At 44.0% G+C, this 19,603-nt stretch overlaps 1 long non-coding RNA gene across 1 annotated transcript; it reads right to left on the minus strand.

Moving 5' to 3' along the window:
- Positions 1–149: 149 nt before the first annotated feature.
- On the minus strand, positions 150–17,709 carry LOC116184221 (uncharacterized). Its single transcript, XR_004148978.2, has 3 exons — positions 14,539–17,709; positions 12,606–12,748; positions 150–6,275 (listed from the first exon to the last, which is right to left on the minus strand). It is a non-coding gene; the product is annotated as an uncharacterized LOC116184221 (long non-coding RNA).
- Between the last annotated feature and the right edge of the window lie 1,894 nt (positions 17,710–19,603).

The following is a 19,603-nucleotide window of genomic DNA, read 5'->3' on the forward strand; positions in this document are numbered from 1 at the left end:
TGCTCCTGGATCCCTGGCAGTGCCCAAGGGCAGGTTGGGCAGGGCTGGGAGCAGCCTGGGGCAGTGGGAGGTGTCCCTGCCATGGCAGGGGTGGAATGAGATGAGTTTTAAGGTTCTGCCAACCCAAAGCAGTCTGTGATATGCTGAGGCCTCTGGGGATAGTGATGCTGCCTGAATATGGAGCCCCAGCATCACTCTGAGCTTTTCAATTCAGCCATGAGTGTGCATGTTGCAACCCAGTTCAGTGCTCCAGAGAACTGCCTTTTTTGTAGTGATTTTCTCAACTTGCAATGCCAGGGAGCCTGAAATGTTTGCAGATTTAATTCTACACATCCATACACTGAATTATACACTGTTGTCCTGAATTATGTAAATCTCCAGAGGCTGCAAAACTGGGTCAGGAGTCTCCCATGAATAGTTTTTTTCTTGATGGTCTGCACCCTCCAAACTGCTTTGTCTCCCAGCTTTCAGGGTGGAATTGGCCATGTACTGTGCAGCAATAGAAAAAAAAATGTTTAAACTAGGAAAACTTTGGATTCATATTTAGTGAGATATTAAGGTACAATATGAGGCAGTTTATATACATACAAACTGCCTGGTCTCTTTAATTAAAACTCACAGAGACTACTTGTAAAATAATGAATGTCCCACTCTGCAGTACTGAAACTTTCTCTAATGAATTCTTTGCCTTGTGTGTTTCTGTTCCCACCTGATATCCTGTATTCATTCACAAGGTGTTCCTCTTAATGAAAACAAGGTCACTCTTTCAGCATTTGATGGCCAAGAAAGGAAAAGGTGATGGAGCTGCAGCCTGACAGAGTGTGTTATGTTTTTTCCCTCCTTCCATAATTGCAAAAAGCTTCCATTGATGTCGACAGGACTTAGGCTTGAATAGGAAGAGGAGAATAGGTGCCAGATTGGATGCCAGGACAAATTGGAGTTCAGTCCAGATATTCAGTTCCTTACATTGATTTTCCACTTTTGTCTGTCAGTGCCTTATGGGACAATAATCCCAGTTTGTATGAAGGAAGCATTTGTTCTTCCCTGCTTACAGGCTGATGCCTAATGCTTATTAGGTAGTAATATTGATGGCACATTCACAGACTAAATTTGAATCCTGCACCTTGCAGGTTTGCTGTCTGTACAGAGACTTGATAGCAGAAGGTGTGGGCCCTGACAGGTGGAACAGCCAAAGCAAAAGGAGAGGAAGGAAAGTTTTATAAACTTCTCTTGCAGGCAGGGAGCTGGGGAAGGAAGGCAAAGTACTTTTTCATGCTTTTCATGTGGCAGTAATAGAGCCTAAATCCCCGTTCCCCTGTGCCTGAGGGTACAGCCAGCACTGGCTGGAGATAGAAGGGTATAATTAACCCAGCAGTTTCCTGTCACCTCCTTCCTCAGGGTCATTTCTTCCACCACTTCTTGGTGCAGAGTCATGCTTTGAAGCAGCAATTTGCAAACTCTTCACACTGTGGGGTTTCCTGATCTCTTGCCTGTCTCTGGCCCCTGTGAAGCTCCCGAGCATCCCCCAGGCTGCTGCTCTGCTGGGTGTGTGTTCCCTTTCCCAGCTCCCCATAGTGTAAAAGGTCATTCTCAGCTCCCCACACAAAGCATGACCTTCAGAGTGGTTCTCCACTCAAACAGGAAAGGATGATGTCGATGTCTCAGGGTTCAGAAGGTCGAGGAGACCCCAAGAGATCATAAAGAGTCTTTGCTTCCCTAGCCTGAGGCAGCCAAAGGAGCCTGGAATGCATCTGATTGCTCTTTCAAGGTTGTTTATTTTCCCTTATCTAAACATTCTCTCTCTGACCTGCCAAGCTCTGTCCAGAAAGGAGGCCATGGCAATCTGCCCCCCTAGCCTTGGGCAGCTCCCACCTTATATACTCAAAACTATGTATGTTTACAATTTATTACCAATGCCCATCATCTATATCAGACTGTGAATCTTAAACCAATAGAAAAGTATCACCGTCACACCAAGACATGGAGGACAAGAAGAAGAAGGCCAGGACACGCCCAAATTTCTCCATCTTGTACCCCCTAGAACCCCATTCTAAAAATCCCAAAATTCTACTTTTCCACCCTACGTTAATTCAAATATCACACTACTCAAGCACTTGTGACTTGTAATTCCTCATCCAGAGTTGACAGCTTTTTCCACAGGCTAAAATGGAAGTCACAGGTGTTTTTGACTTCTTGCCAAGGTCTCCAAGCCCCCTGCCAAGGTCTGGAGCCAGCCAAGGCAGCCCAAGGGATGTGCTGGACTCTGACAGGATGGCACTTGAAAGGAGCCCACAGGAAAGGTGGAGAGGGATGCTTTACAAGGGCCTGGAGGATGAGGGGGGATGGCTTCAAACTGAAAGTGAGTGGGTTTAGAGTAGATATTAGGAAAAAATATCTTCCCTGTGAGGGTGGGGAGGCTCTCACAGAGCAGCTGTGGCTGCCCCTGGATCCCTGGGAGTGTCTAAGGTCAGGCTGGACAGCGCCTGGGATGGGGGAGGTGGTCCTGTCCATGGCAGGAGGTGGGATGAGATGGGCTTTAGGTCTGTTCCAACCCAACCAGTGCATGATGGCATGGCAAGAGCTCCATGATTCTCTGTTCCAGGTCCCATCTACCAAAGTGTGTGCCAGGCTGTAGCAGAGAGCTCCCACTCTGAACCCCACCTTGTTCCTGCTGCAATGGGCACTGTTCAAGTAGATGAACTTTCCTTTCTTTCTCTGTTGGCCTGTTTTTAAGAGTCAAGGATTTTTTCCTACTTCCTTGGAAACCTGTGCTCGGAACAGAATATTTTTTAGCATAAATCCACAGAGCTCCCTGATCTGTTTCTATGAAAAGTAAACATCCCAGCACATGTAGTAGCTGGCAGGAAGAGCTGGCCTGCACTGTTTTCCCCAGAAACACCCTGGAAAATAACTTTGAGCAGCGCATGATATTGAAGAATGGAGGGGGAAGAGGGAGATCACAGTCTGCTCACTGATAGCTGGCAAAAAATGGGGGAAAATTAGTAAAAATATATGATTGCAAATTATTTCTTGACCTCTGTGGAATGAACACAAACACTCTGGCACCTCTGGGAAGCCCCAGCATGTAGCCCCTGCCTGCTGTAACAAATCTGGGAGCTAATCGGTCCAGGGGGTGAGTGTCACTGCCAGAGGGAACACATCAGACTGCAGCTTTTAGTGACGTCCACCTTCTGGGGACACTAAGCCAATTTACCTCATTCCAAAGAAATTTCAGTAATAAAAGTAAAGGTGGCGAGTGGAGGCAGACGCTGGGGAAGGATTAAAGGCATTTGCATTAATAAATAGAGATGTTATCATGGAGAATTAATGTTCTTTGATCTGGATCTTGGCAGCATTAGGAGATGCCAGGTACAGTGCCTCATTATCTCTCAGAGGTTACGGGGTCAGCCTGGGACAAGGGGAAGTGATTTATGCAGTGTCTCTGTCAGAGGGATGAGAATATGTATGAAATAATAAGACTTGCAGAGACCATTAGTGAAAATCTCCCTGGATCCCAAGGTCTCACATTGCACTGGATTCCCTCTGTGCATCATTCAAGCACTTTCTTCCTCAGCTGTGTCCTCTCTCTCTCTCTCTTACCATTTTTATATCTCAAATTAGAAATGTTCCTTCCCCTTCCAGACTCTGATGGGCAAATGTCATTTTAAGTGGGTGCTTAATCCAGAAGAAAAAACAGAATTCCTTAATTTGAAAATTCTCGCCTTTCTTCTCACTCCTTAGGAGGCCCTGGTTTGGGAGGTGACATTTGAATGAAGAGGTGGGTGTTGAATGGTTCAGGTACTAATTAAACCATCAATGACAAATGAATGGGTGTGTGGACCTCTCCTGTGTGTGTGGGAATTGAGAATCGTGCAGGTGGACATGGCAGGGAGTGTTCAACCTGCCACACCTTGGCTTTTACTAACAGAGTAATCTAAGCTCCTCACTGAAAACAGCTTTTGGGCAAGATGAGCAAAATCTACTGATTTCAATTCCTATCTTTCAGTAAAAAAAATTAATAAAATATGACTTTTAAAAGCTTATTTCTCAAAAAAAAGTGAAATCTACTTGAAAGCATTGTTTGACCATGTGCTTCTCTTGATTATTGTTTGAAAGAGTCACATTTAAAACAAAAATGACAATAAGATGGAATCCTAAAAGGTATTGATTTCTTTATTCCTTTTCTACAAATAAACAAGTGAGAAGAAGAGATATATTTCTAAATAAATGAGAGAATTTACTGAAGGAGAGGCTAAGACTGAGCTCAGATCCAGAGAAGCCATAGGAAAGAGAGGAAAAAACCTCTTTACAAGGGAGTTCTCGTGGGCCACAGGTTTCTGCGGAGTGCTCAGAGCTAAGGGTGCCCATTAAAGAAACACTCCAATAATCTCCATTTCTGGGCTCCAGGCACACCAGTGAGCCCAGGTTCATCCCAGCCCTCCCTCGTCTGCCTTACAGCAAGATCCACGATGGATTTCAAGCACCACCACCAGGAATTAAGCATTTAATTCTCATTTTTATTCTAAGGGAACTGGGCTCTGAACTGCTCCAGCTGCTTTGGAGCCTTCTCATCTTCACTTCTCTCTCCTTTATAACATGAGATTTGTCAATAACTTTTCCTATGCAGGATCAGGGTAAAAGGTAAGTCAAAATTAAATTGGTGTGTGAGAGAAATGGAGCAAAGAATCTGGATCAAATCAGATTAAATCCTCTCTTTGCACCTTTCAAATTTTGTTCTATTTTTTCTTTCCACCTCTTCCCTGCATTTCAGGAGAAATGCAATGCTTTTGACCAAAACTACCTGAACTTTTCATTTTTAAAAATACCCTTTTCTTTGCTTGCATCCCATTCAGTGGCATTTGCCTGTCAAAATGTGTAATTGAAAAGTTGCTGTCCAGCCTCATAAAAGTTACCATTTCTGTTAGCAACTATATTTGGGGCTGTCTTGAGCCTTATTTATGGACTTCTTGATTTTCCAAATGGAAATGCTGTCAAATTGAGTGGTTTTTTTTTTTTTTAAGTCAGTGAAGAAAAAATCATAAAGGACAATAAGAATGGAAGCTATTATAAAGCTAAAAAGGCAGAAGCCAAGCCCGGGAATGCATAGGAGGCAGGGAAAAATACAGAAGAAGATTTTGTTACAATATAATGAATGCCCAACTCACTTTGGCCAAGGCATTTTTGTGTGGGTGGGTGTGTGGAGGTTGGGATTGCCTTGGTTTGAGCACCAGTCTGGTTCAGAGGAGACAGGAAAGACAGTGCCAGAGTGAAGGAAATGACACTCCTTGTACCTGTTTTCAGCATAGCTTTGTGCAGGAATGCACAAAGATCAATAAAAATGTGTGTAATGAGCAGCCTCGCTCAACGGAGGAGAACAAAAAAGATAAACTGGGTGACTTTTAATCCTCCTGAGGCTGAAGGGGAGGGAGTTTCCCCAGCTGGTTCATCCTCCAGGGTGTGCTGGCTCCAGGCTGGTTTGCTGGGTGATGGAGCACAGCCTCCCATGTGGGGAAACACCACCTTGGCCATTTCTGCTTCTCTGCAGAGCCCTGAGAAGGCACACAGGCCTACAAAGAACTGCAAGCCTGCTTTCAGACATCCTTTGAACACCTGGGATCTTCAGGAGCTAAGAATTTCTTTTAACACCCAGGATTTTTTTGCCTGCCATGTTTATATATTATGAGCTCATGCCAAGGACCCAATTAGGATTTTCTTATCTCTCTCCCCTCTTTCATCTCCACTTCTTCCTCCACCCATTATCAGGGACACCTGGAAACAATAAAGAGCTGCTTGTTTGGTTCCTCCTGCTCCCCCTTATTTTCTGGTGTATTTGATGTTGTAAAAGCAGGGCTGTTAGAGATCCATTAAGCAGTGTTTGCAACGGATGGGAAGAGTTCTCTGTGGTTTGAGGAAGATAAGGCACATAAATCAAACTTCCCCTACATATAAACATTTCTGTAAATAGCTGAGAAGGACTACAAACATGGAGCAGCTTTTCCTAGGTGCTGCATGTCCCATCTTGTCACTACTGGAAGCCAGGAGAGCTGAAGAGTTGGGATCAGAAGCTTCAGACAAGACCAATGAACTGTTTCCCGGGCTGGAATCAAATATTTATAATGAGATAATTAATTTGTTTGCCAAGGTATGGTTTATTCAAGGAGCATCCAGCATGTTCATCCAGCCAGTGAGGTCATTCTGCAGTAAGGATCCATTTGGGAATTTCCTCTTCTGGGTTTTGGAAAGGCCTGTGAGTGCCAACTACCTCAGTGATGGGGCTGCAAAAACCACACAGAGACCTGTTTTTGTTCCGTGAGATTCTGCAGTGCAGGGGTAGAGTCTCCTGCTCCAAGCAATCCTCTACTTTGTGTTTGTATCTGTTCTGCAGCGAGGAGGAAACCAGTCAGATCCTATGCACCCCTGTGGCATGTCCATGCCATTTTCCCACTTCCACATATTCGAGATTTTTCTACCCAAGAGATACTCCAGAACATTTGTTAATAATGCAGTTCACAGCTCATAGGGAAGGAACACAGAGGGTCTTTTTTTTAGAGCTGTTTCAACCTGGATGCCTTGGCTTAAATGTTACTCTTTTCTTTCAGCAAGCTTAATACGGATTGGAAAGACACCCAGATAGAAAATGTGTAAATTAAAACTCCCCTGGAATGATAAGGAAGGAAAATATTTATTCTCACTCTTGTCCCAATGTCTCAAAAACCCATGTCAAGAAGATGATCCCCTGCTTCTGAAGGAATGAAAAAATGTGGGCAATAGCCCTTGACGGACAAAAACTTCATGATTTGAGCTCAGAGCTGAGGCCTCTGGGTGGATAAATGAGTCCCCTGCCAAAGGATAAAGAATCCCTGGATTTAATCTGTACTGGAAGGGTTTTATGGGCAGTTAACAGGTCAAAGGCTCTCACTGAGAGTGCCAGAAATCTTTCTTTTTGGCCTTCTGGTGACATTGTTTTAGGAACAGTTTGCTGTTGGGTGGACAATCAGGTTTAACCCTGATTAATTAGGGACTCCACACCTAATAATTATGGAAGCACAGAAAAGCTGGAGGGGAAAGGGCCAGAGCAGAATGAAATCACACTGACAGGAGTCCTGTGGGTTTTCTCCAGCTCCCACCCTGTGGCATTGAGGATTATGGTTTTGGATATCCTTCTACAAATTATTTTGTGTTTCTCTCTGTAAATAAAAGCCCCAGTGAACTTTTGTGGCCCTCAGCTGATCCCCCTGAGTGAAAAGCAGAGGCCACAACATCAGAGACTCCACGCTGCCAACTTCTCTGTTTTATTAATAGGTGAGAAAAGATTTTGGAAGGGAGGAGGGAATTTGAATGATTCTAAAGAAATATTTCAGCAAAAGAAAAAACAGCTTGAAAAGCTGAACCAGTCCATTAATCCCTTGCCAAAGACAGTTTAATACCCATTAGGAGGCAGACACAGGGTGTGTTTCCCTCCATGGACACACAGATTTGGCTCTGGAGTTAGAGACACTAACTTAGTACTTCAGGGACTGGCACAGCACTGAGGAGTCCATTCCCCTTTAAAGTGTAGTTTCTTAATATATTAAAAAACAAAAGACACATAATGTTAAATATGACTTTAAAAATGTTACTAATAACTCCCTGGGGTCAAGAGATCTTGAAGCACTCCATTTTTTTCTGACTTTGAGCCAGAACTAGCAGGGTTTTTCACTTTAATATCTCTGGTGTCCATGGCTGTGATGTGCTGCCTCTATTTTAACAAGAGATTTTGACAATTTTGCCCTCTGAGTCTTACAGAAATCTACTGTCCCTGGGGAGTGTGGCCTTGCAGGCAGTTTATACTTAATTTGTTTTTCTCTTTAAACAGAAACACTTTCTCAGAGACATTTGCTAGGCAACCACAGCGTAACTGTTCTTTTCTCCAGAACATTTCATCTAGACCTGCTAGAAAAGCTTTAAAATCCTGTGAAGAGCCACATTATGCTGCTTTTCTGTAATTTACATGGTGTAGGTATGTGAAAAATCAAAATTAAATATTACATAACAATTTGCAAAGGGAACCAAGGGAAGTTCCAAACATTGTGTTCCTGGGATATTTTCCTTAGTTTTGAGAGCATTGAATTGGTCCTGTGCTTTTATTTTTTGAGAATTACATGAATTACATTTTTTAAGGGTTCTACCAAAATTGGGGACAGTATGTTTCTTTTCCACTGCCCTCCAGGTTCTGATATCAGCTCCAAATTATCACCCTGTTTGCTTCCAAATCCATATCAGATGGAGATGATCCATTTTCATTTCACAAGAATCTTGCCTGCTGTTTTTGCATCCATCTCACTAAACATCATCTCCACTTGTCCGACACTGCTGAGCTCAAGCCTGGGTGAAACAGCACAATTGTAAACCAGATCTGTCATTTTGATGCAGCTTGATCTATTTAATGATCGCAAATTATATTCTTTAAAATTAAAGATTAGTCACATCCACCAAAAAAAAAAAATCCAAATAGATAATGGGTTGGAGAGAAAAATTGTGATTAAAAATATAGGGGATTTACACTTCTTGGTTAATTTATATGTTAAGGAAAGATTAGTTTTAGACAACTCCATGGACTTTTTCCTTTTAAAACCTGGTTCTGGATATCATGTATCCTGAAAACATGGATGCATGCCTTTAGTGGGTGCTAAAGATGTGGAAATGATAAAAGTTATACCAGACTCCAGGATCACAGACTTGGTTTCTGGTGTTGTTCAGGGGGCTGGTCCAGCTGTGAAGATTCCCATGGGAATCCTTGGTCAGCAAGACCAGGGAGGGTCTTTTTTATCTGATTTTTATTTTTCACAGTGCCTTTGCTAAAGGTCAGGGTTACACCACCCAACAAGGTCATGTGAATCCCAGCTGTTGCTCTTCCAATCTGAAGGTTACTAATGGGCATAATCCATCAAGCAGGAGACTTGAGGAAATGAGACTGCAGAAATACACTTTTATGACTTGTGGAAGCTCAGTTGGCTGTTGACAGGGCTGAGGAGTCTTAATAAGAGGGGTTGGAAGAAAAAAAAAAAGCCCTTTATGAGGAATTAATTTCCTGTCTCCATTATGAAGTGCTGGGATGTTCATTTAGCATGCAGGAGGTGGGTGTTAAGATTAGAGCAGGGAAGGAAATGGATATCCAAATGTGCTAAATCTTCCTCAGTGCCACAGCAAGAAGCTCTGAGAACATGCTGATGATCCTTCTTCATTTGAGCCAACCCTAACAATATCTTCCTGGAAGCAGGAGGCTGCTGCTTCCCATTAAATCTGTTCTTCCTATGTTCCAAGCTCTCAAAAGAGATGTTAAATATGCCAAGACCCAGAAGAAGAGACATGCAAATGTTACTGATGAGAAAACTTTCAAGAAGTCTTTACAAATCTGTCCTTGGAACTTAGGGATTCACTCTGTGAGATTAAACCTCTCTTTATAATGTCTCTCTTTATTATATTGATGCATGTAGTCTTAAGGAAGAAAATGTAGGGGCTGAATGTGTGTTAGAGGACTTCACATCTGCAACCCTCAGAGGCTTAAACAGAGCTCTGCTGATCTAATCAACAGACCCAAACTCTCCTGATCTAGCAATCTTGCTTCCTTCAAGAAATCTTACTCTAAATCGGATTTCAAATATAAAAAGTATCCTTGTTTTCCTCAGGCAAAAAGAAAACAAGTTTGGGTCATCTCATGGAAAGCCATAGGAAGTTTAGCACCCTCATTTCTTTCTGAGTGCTGGAAGAAAGACTTATCCAGGTGATATGTGAAACCAGAAAAAGACAGCAGAGTTGCCCATGAAGTTGATCTTTATGAAGATTTTCAGCACCCAGCTTTTCCCAGCACTTCAGTCACACTCTCTTTTCTGAATACCACAGTACTCAGGGCTCACCCCCGTGTGAAGACAAATATCACCTTCAGTGGGTGTGGAGAGTATTTTCAGGGACTTTGAGAGCACTCTCAGTTCTCAGTGGACTGGATGCTTTGCTCTGTGTGAAACACTCCCCTCCCTCCATAGTCTGTCATAGTTTCTGCTTTGACTTTTTCATGAATAATTGGATATCCAACAACTCTGGTATCATTACACTCCTCCTTGGTCTGTCTTGTCTGTTGATGATATTCACCCCCTGGGAGATTTTAGATATTTTGAGTGAAAGCTCTTTAGAGAAGGCCATGTTTATTCCAGAGTGCCTTTCTCCAGTACTTGGCACCATCCCAACTCTGAGCCACCACCCTGTTAGAGATGACAACCAAGGACATCCCCATTTGCAGCCGCACCATCAAAGCCCTGCCTTTCACATCTCCTGCAGCACACTTGCTCTGCCTTGTTCCCCTCTTGCACTGGCATTGTTTGGTGTGATAATGGAACTTAAGGTCGTATTTTGCCTTCAGCCATCAGCATGTGCAAACGCTGTGTGACTAATGAGGCAGTCCCTGATGACTCCCTGTGCTGTTTGCCTACAAGATGCTTTGTTGTGTTTGCAGTCCCTCCTGACTGCTGGTGAAGAGCTGTTTTTTTCCCTGGGCTTGTGACTTGAGCTGGAAATCCAATGGTAGTGCAGGTTTCTGCCCAAAAGGGATTTCCTTCCCCTCCTCTTCCACAAACATGCTAAAAGGAAAATCTGCTTTTTGGTTTGTCTATCCTGCTTTCAATTTGTTTTCAGTCCCTTTTCCTTAGGGAACTCTTCTGCTGGTTTGGGGAAGTTTTGTTCTCTCAAGGATGTCACATGGTGGCTTGGCCAATGCACATGTTGGGGATGTGTGGGACAGATGTAGAGAAAACGGGGCAGCAGCAGGATTGGCGCATGGCCACAGTGCTGGGAGATAAAATAATGTTCTCCTCCCTTCCTCCCTGTTTCATGGGCAGAAATGACTCAGCTCGACACCACAGAAAGCTCTTGGACAAGAGAGGTTTAAAAATGATGGATTATAGGATGCATCTCACCAGTGACTCAGCTTGTCAGTGTTCATCACTGGAACTCTGACCCTTCCTCTTCTCTGGGGTTTTCTAGCCCTGGATCATTGATAGGGATTAAAGGGGCAAATGGACAATATTTTCAGATGCTGAACACTTTTGGAGAGTGCAGTCCCAGTGTGTACTTGAGCACAGACACTTTTAGAAAGGACCTGCTTTTCATGAAGCACTGAGTGTCTTGTCTGAAAAGCTGGGTCCTGTTAAGGATGCCCATATTGGACATCCTTGAAATACGAAAGCTAAGGGGAAAAAAAGGTGGTGAGGTCCTACCCAGAGGAGTTCTGGCTGCCCTGTCCCTAGAAGTGTCCAAGGCCAGGTTGGACAGGGCAGCCTGGGATAGTGGAAGGTGTCCCTGACCATGGCAGAGGGTGGGATGAGATGAGCTTTAAGGTCCCCTCCAGCACAAATCAGTTTATTATTCTATGCTTCTATGAAAACTAACTCCTGACTCCATTTGGAAAAACACTATAAGGAGCTGCAAGGGACTTTTCAGGATTCTTAGAGAAGTGTCTGCTGGATCAGACTGATGTGTCTGGTAGACATTGACCCAAACAGGGAAACAAAATTTCCCTTTCTCCTTTCAAATGTAGCTTGCAAAATTTTCTCATTCCACCCTACGTTTCCACAATTTGTTCCCTCCCTGCCACAGATATGATTTTGTTTTGATCAGATGCCTGACCCTCTCTCCTCATCTCTTTTTTATTTTTTTTTTTACCCATTGAAGGGGATCCATCAAAATAATTTCCTGTTATTAGGCCTGAAGTGTTTTGACTTTGGAATGGCTTCTCACTTAGAAAGAATTGATGCCTATAACTTGTAATGTGCTCACAGTTGTGTGCAGTGCCTGACAGCCCAAACTCCATTCCAGGGAGCTAATCCCAGTGGCTGAACTCCATTAAAGCCTAGATGGTATCTGTTAATACAGCCCTGCAGTTTGGGTCATTGTGCTGATGTAAGGAGCACAGCTGCCTGGAGACAGATTATGATGTGAAAGGACATATTTATTCTATTTTAAACTGAAAAAAAAATGGATGGGAGACACACTAGTCATGATTGATTAAAGATATGAAAAGGACTTTATGAGGTTTTTTTGAGTGCCCTGTGTTTCTCATTCTGTTTGTCATTCCTCTGTGTTTGGTAAATAATAAATACATAAACCCAAACCTTCAGGATAATAGCAAAGAGAGAGACTCCTCGTGTTCAATGGGTTTTGTAATAATGGGCTGAGGACTGCGAGTCTCAGGAATCAATTCCCAGCTCTGGCACTGATCTGTTATGCAGTCCTGGGATACCTTTTCCTCTTATATCTTCTGCAACTATTATTTCAACCAATCTGTTTAAAATAATAAATACAACATGGCAGTGCCTTTGCTCTTCTGGCTGTGTGTGCAGACCCAGTCACTGACAATCTAGGCCCTGAGTTTCAGAGCCATGTGCCATTTTACCAAATAAATATTGATCCCTCATTTCCCAGCACTGGTTATTCCAGGGACACTCTCTGGAGCCTTCAACCTCCTTATCTTGCTTCTCACTGCATTATCAGTAATATCCAGGGTTGTAGAATGGAATAACACTTTGGTTCTTCATCTCTCTGTATGTGGAGTGGTTCCTGTGTGTTGTGCTCACCTGACTCCCTTATCCAGGAGAGACATAAACTGGCCTGGTTCTGCCTTTGGATCCATCTCACCATTCCTGCCATGGCTGCTCATGTCTGAGGTTGTACTCTGACAGCTCCATGTACTCCTCGGCAAGCTTGGAAAGGAAAGAGTCTTATAAAAAAAAAAAAATCACATTAAGCATAGCATGTGTTTCATGCTCCTTTAGCATCTTATCCTGCTCCAGAGCATTGTAATTCCCCTGGCTGCTTTTGAATTTCATGTCACACTTTTAAATGTGGTTTGGTACATCCTCTACATGCTCTGTCAGTAGAGTTCTGCCAATAACCTCAGCACATGAGCACTGGGAAAGCAGTTCCTGGCTCTGCTTCCCTGCGTGTTGGAGTGTGGGCATCTCACAATTTGTCACATGGGAAGAAACTCTTCCTCCTGCTGGAGCCACACAGGAGCCTCTTTCAGCAAGACAGGGTTTTATTAATGGGTCAGTCATCTGAAATTCTGTCCTGAGCAAGAAGCATCCACAGGACACGGCTACAAAGGGATGCCTGAGCGTGTTAGTTTGAATTAACTTTTAAAGCAAACAAGACAAAACTTCTTGTAACGGTCTTAAACATTCTTGCATGAATTATATAGACTTGTCTTAAACTTGAATAAGGTTTGACAAATCCACTTTGAGCATTCATTAAAAGAAATGTTCAGGAGTTTCTTCCATGGAGACACAAAACCCATGGCTGTCCTTGCACTAAGCCAAATCAACAACTGCATCTTTGCTGGGAAAGAAGAGAATGAAGGATTGTGGAAAGGAACCTTTGAAAACCCTGAATTATTGGTGGGGTTGGTGTTGTCCACTGAGAGACAATATCAAGGCACAGAGACAACAAGAATCTTTGGGAAAAGATGAGAAGGAAGGGGTGCAAATCTGTTTATTGTAAGTGAAGACTGAGGGTGACACAGATCTTGTATGAGAGTAATAATGTCTATTGACTTCAGCTCCTCTTGAATCAAGAGTGGTATTTCTGCTTGTTGTCTCACAGCAGCCTCATTTATCCTGTTTTTCCTTACTCCACTTGAAATTTATTCATAATTTGTAGACGTGCCCAGTGTGCCGACACGTTGCCTTTGAATTGCTCATAAGGGTTTAAAGGAGCTAAATTCTACTTTTCCCTGGTACTTAAGTTTATATTTGATTTGAGGGCAATGTAAAGATTGAGATTTCAGACCAGACTTTCTGATGTACATTGATTCTTTAAGCCAAAAAACAGCAAGCAGAAATTTTGGTTTTGCCAAGAAAGGCAGCAGACACTCTTCCAAAGAGGGAGTGAATGGATTTTTAAACTGAAGTTTGAGTTTAGCCATAGCCATTCTTCAGGGCAACGTCACAGTTGCAGATGCAGTTTAGATACTTTGAGGTGTTTGCAAAGATTCATTAGCTGCCTAAATGGAAACTGAGCTCTGATGAAAATCTGGCCCTTGTGAGCACTGAGCCTCAGGTTTGGTGTGCTTTTGAAAAATCTCACCCTAGAGGACTCAGTGGATGCACTTTCCTGACCTGAGCTCATGCACAGAGAATAACCTGAGTTATTTCAGTGCTTCCAGGAGTTCAGCTTCATTCTTTAAAGTGAACAACCTTACACTTCCCAAGTTTGCTGGGAAGTGATGAAAATCCCCGGAGGGTTCCCTTTTTGGAGAGAGTTCATCCGAGGTAACACCTCTGGATAGGCAGCAGACTGTGTGGGTGGAGATGTGTATTTTAATAACTACAGAGCAGAAATGTGAGCTACACCTAACACCTCCCTTTTAGTGCCACCCTCCCTCCCCTGCCCACCCTGCCCTTCCACAGCCACCCAGCCCTCTCCCTCTCCCTCTCCCTCTCCCTCTCCCTCTCCCTCTCCCTCTCCCCTGGCAGTGGTGGGATCCAGGTCCCCTCCCTGCCCATCTCCCACCTTTTGCTGTTCCCTTCCCTTTGCTGGAGCTGCTTTTCTGCTGCCGCTGCTGACTGAGTGTGTTTTGCAAACTTGCAATTTCACGCTGCATTTGTTGCCACGGCAACATAAGGGGGAGTTCAAAGTAGGGAAAAAAGAGTCAAAAAATCCTCCCCAAAAACTCTTGGATTGGCCCCTTATTTTGTGCCTTGCCCATACAAATTTGGCCATGCAGCTACATCAGCAGTGGCGTCTGCCAGGAAAATTTTTCCCCTAGGGGACCTCAGAAACTCAAAATCCAAATCTCTTGTCCTCCCTTAGAGCTGCCTTCTCCTTCCTCTCTCTTCCTGGGTAGCCAGGAGCCTCCAGCAGCATCCCTGGAGATTCCTGCTCTCAGTGGCAGCTTTTCCAGTGAGTCCTGCTGCCTTTGCAGGGAATGGTGGGGCATTTGGGAAGCTGGCACGAGCCTCCAAGAGCACGATGGCAACGCTCAGTGGCAGCACAGTTTCACCTTTATCTTTCATCCCAGCAGCAGATCCCTCAGCACAGATGATGGAGCACTGGTTTCAGCTGGCTCCCACCCCTCCACCCCCTCCTCCTCCCTGTGACTACAGCCCTTAAATGAAAACTTTATGGCTAAGAGCTGCTGACACTTCTTCATGGAGAAGATACATGGGGTGGCTGGTGGCTAATGAGTGTCAGTACTCCAAAGGATAATCTCGGCTTCTCTCTGATACAATTTAACATCGTATTTCCCTAATTTGAGGCTGATTTAGTCGCTGGGGTATTTGGATGCCTCTTCTATGGTGCCGATAGTTAATTAAACAGATGTTGCAGAGGGAATCATTAATTTTAGTGCTGCAGATGGGAGCAGAATGACTTTGTGAAGTTAATGTTTCAGCAAAACAATAGGCTTCTGTCATCAGTTGCTATAAACCGAGTAAATTAAGAGAACAAGTAGAGTAAAGGAGATAGCTTTGAAAGAATATCAATTATTCATTTTAGAATTGTACTTTCCCCCCATAAATCATCACAGGAAGAGAGGAGGGGGAAAATCTGCAGAAGCTGGGAAGTGGGAAAGAGAAGAATCCCCAAGTCAGCAGCCTGAGAGTTTAACCCTGCTCCCATTGGAGCACTGCAGGGTCCTGCAGGAGCAGAGAGCCAAGGGCTGGGGGCTGCAGCACCTGGGACAGCATGGCAATAAGGACAAATGTCCATTCCCATATTTAAAAAGCAGTGGGCACAAAGACCTTCCTTTTTGAAGGCTGTGACACTTTTTGCACTCCAGGCTGGCTGTCCCATACCTGTGGATGAGGTTTGCTGGAACAGCTGGCTGGATTTTTTGAGTGTGGTGAGTTTCCAATGGCAAGTTGACATGTTTTGACACCTTCCAAAAACTTCAGAGCCAGTATAAAACGCTCCTAAAACTCCTAAAAAACTTGCAGGGCCGCATCTGTGTATCAGGTGTGGCTGTTCTGACCCAGAAGTAGAAAAAGTTTAAAAACTCGAGGTCTTTACAAGTTTCTAACTGGCATTAAATGTCAGTCATTTCTGCTGAACAGGAGCTCATATTTTTGAACTAAAGTGAACAGAGGTAAAATCCAGCCACCTTTACTCCATAAAAAGACAGTGGCAGAAGAGGATGAGGGAAACAAATGAAGCCAATCCCTCGTGCTGGAGTGAAAGCACTACTGACTGCTTGAGTGCCTCATAATATGAAAATTATGTTTCTTTTTTCAGACAAATGAGTCATCTGACCACTCAAACTTCTCCATGAACACATCTCTGGCCATTTATATTATCTTTCTCTTTCTCATATGTGCATGTTTCCTTCCTTATTACCAGCTACTCCTTTCTCCAAAAACAATAATCAGTGGTTATTCTCATTTATTTGGTAAGGCCAAACAATTTCCATGCCCAGAACGTAATTATGAATTTGGCAGTTCTGATTAATAAATCTTTCAAGAACCATTCTGCATTTTATCCATAAACAGCATCTTCCAGAGATTCATTGACAAAATATGAAAAAATAGAAAGACACAAAGTGAAAAAGAATTCAATTCTTCTTGTCAGTGAAGCCCTGAGGTCAATCTTAAATGTTTAAGGTAAATTTGACCATTGGATCTATTTCTTTAGCATCCAATTGGTACTCACATTTTATTTTAATGGATACTGTTTATATTTTATTCTTTCTGGCTTTACAGTAGCTCCAACTTCAAAATCAAAATATCCCAGATTAATTCTAGGGGATCATTTCTGTCCTCAAACTGCAGCATTGTACAGCCCTTGTCCTGCATAATAACTGAACAAGTTTTTTGCTTCAAACATCCACCCAACTGGCCAAGCACTGGCTGTTTTCAGCTGGCTAAGAAGAGGTGTCCAGTACATTTTGGGGAACATCAAGTACCCCAGATAGCTGTAGGGATACCATGCACGTGTTAGGATGCTGTAGGGCCCCTCAGATGGTGCTACTGATATTATTTTCAGCCAGCTGAATTGGTCCCCTTAGGGACAGAGAAATCTCTGCAGTGTGGATGTCAACAGGCACTGAAGTCACTCAGAACCAAGGAGAATAAATTCAACCCTTCCCAAAGTGTCCTGCTGAAGAACCTGGAGGAGCTGTGATTTCTGCCTGGCAAAGACTGAGTCTGAGGGTTCTGAGAATGCAGGATCCTGAGACCCGTCTGCTTTTGCAAAATATTACACTGAATAGAAGGACTTTGGCTGCTTCCTTTAGGAAATATAATTCTCATTAAAGGCATGAAATTGAGCTACTTGGAGACCTCAGTTTCACTCTGCTGAACAATCTGAACATAAGATTTCAGCAGCAGCAGCTCCTCGGTCTGTGTGCTCGTCTCTATGCTGTGCCATGGGGATTTGCTTCTCTGAGAGTCCTTGGGATTGCTGTGTTTGCTCACTGGCAGCCCTTCAATTCCAGATCCCTGGCATGGAACTACAAGCACAGAATTCTCCAGAGATCTGCATCCCATCCATGAAAGTGCCTTTGTTTCCCTCTCCCCCAGGACAGGGCACCAAGCACCTAGCACACAGTAGTTAATGGGCTACCCCAGTCCTGCTCAATAGGGTGTCTTGAGGGGGACTAGATCCCACCAGAGCTGTGGGAAGGGATGTTCACAGAGCTCTCTGGAAAGTGGCTTTATCTCCTTCTCCAGAGCAGATGATCCCAAAGGATCACAGAATGCCAGGATGAACTAGGTTGTAAAGACTTTTGAGATCATCAAATCTCACCTATGACCTAACACCTCTTCATCAACTAAACTAAACTGAGTGCCACATCCAGGCTTTTTTAACCCCTCCTCATCAACTAAACCCTGGCACCCAGTGCCACATCCAGGCTTTTTTTAAACACATCCAGGGATGGTGACTCCACCACCTCCCTGGGCAGATGATTCCAATGCCCAATCGCTGTTTCAGTGGAGAATTTCTTCCTAACATCTAACCTAAACTTCCCTTGGCACAGCTTAAGACCGTGTCCTCTCATTCTGTCAGTTGTTGCCTGGGAGAAGAGACCAACCCCTACCTGGTTACAACCACCTTCCAGGGAGTTGTAGGGAGTGATAAGGGGTTGTAGAGTTTCCCCAGGCACAAGGACAACCCCAAGGCAGGGTGGTTCAGCAACATTTCCCCCTGCTCTTGTCCTTGTGGATGGTGTCACAGTGTCACTTCTTGTCAAGCTTCCTTGGAGCCACCAAGAGCATCTGGAGCGCAGGACTCCCCAGGGAGCACCCCAGCCTTTCCCTTCAGGGAGCCTCAGCATCCTGCCACAGTTATTTTCTCCACACAGCATCACCTGCCAGCAGTGCCTGCCCCTGTGAGAGGTAATTGATTCCCTTTCCCTTTCCAGCCCTAATTAAAACCACCCCATATTAAACCTGAACGCATTGGAAACAATTAGCTCGCTCTTTTGTCTCCTCGTTGGAGCCGGCAACGCGAGGCAGCCAGGTGTCACGTTCAACAAATCTCCATCAAGTGATTTCTCTGGAAGGAAATGGAGTTTGAAGAACTCCTCTGCTGCTCCTGACGCTTTGGCTCTGACCTTCTTGTGCTCCCAGCTTATCTCCATGGAGATGCTCATTTTGCAGATTGGCTCCATCTTCTGCCAGCAGCCGCTCGTGGAGGCAGGAGGCAGGGCCTGGGCAGGGGAGAGAGGCTGTTCCAGGCATTCTATCCCATCCTTTCCCACACTCCAGCACTTTAAAATGGACTGTGGTATTGATCATCCTGCAGGAAAGGTGTGGCCTGGCCACTCCAAGCTTATCCAAACCCCCAAAGGGAGAATTTTAGCTGGAGTTAGGAGCTCCCACTCTACCACAGCAGTAGTAGAGTGACCCTCACAGCCTCAAGGACAGGTCTGCACTTTGTTTTGGTAAAGCCTGACCATGTCCAGGCTCTTGCCAGAGCTGGGAGAAAGAGGGGGGTGTCTATTCCACCCTACACCCAGGAGGATAACTCGTGTCTGCAGGAGAAACGTGCTGCGGGAGCACAGCATCCCTGCTGGGATTTGGGACACAGAGCTGTCTCCACTGCTGGAGCTGGTCATGATGGAGGTAAAAAATAATGCTCAGGAAAGGGGAAAAAGTGAAAAAAAATTACAACAATAGGTTACATCTGCAGAATTCTCCAGAAATGATAAGTCCAGTATAAAAGTCCTGCTCCAAATTTCATGTAGACTTTATCTGACCTGATAGCCACCAACATCTCCTGTGGGGCTGAGGGGGATCCACACCCTCCACATGGAAAGGAAGCATTAGCAGGACTAAGCTCAGTGCTCTCAGGAAAAGCACTTGTTAGGAAATTTCAACAAACCATTTTTCATTGGAAAATGCTGATTCTTTGAAACAGGCTTTTTGTGAGAATAAAAGGGCAATTTTTCCTCATTGTAGCAACTCTAAATATTGCGGCAGCTTTAAGTGAGAAGAGAAACTAAGAAAAACCCTGCTTGAAAGTTGGTTTTTTATCCCCTTGTTTCAGGTTGTAACTTTATTATGATGAAAACCAAAAGAAAATCAAAACAAATGTTGTTAAAGAAAAAGGAAACTTTTAAGACTGCTGTAAAAATGAAATC

The sequence above is a fragment of the Lonchura striata genome, chromosome 17, assembly GCF_050655825.1.
Source record: "Lonchura striata isolate lonStrDom1 chromosome 17, ASM5065582v1, whole genome shotgun sequence".
Taxonomy (NCBI): Eukaryota; Metazoa; Chordata; class Aves; order Passeriformes; family Estrildidae; genus Lonchura; species Lonchura striata.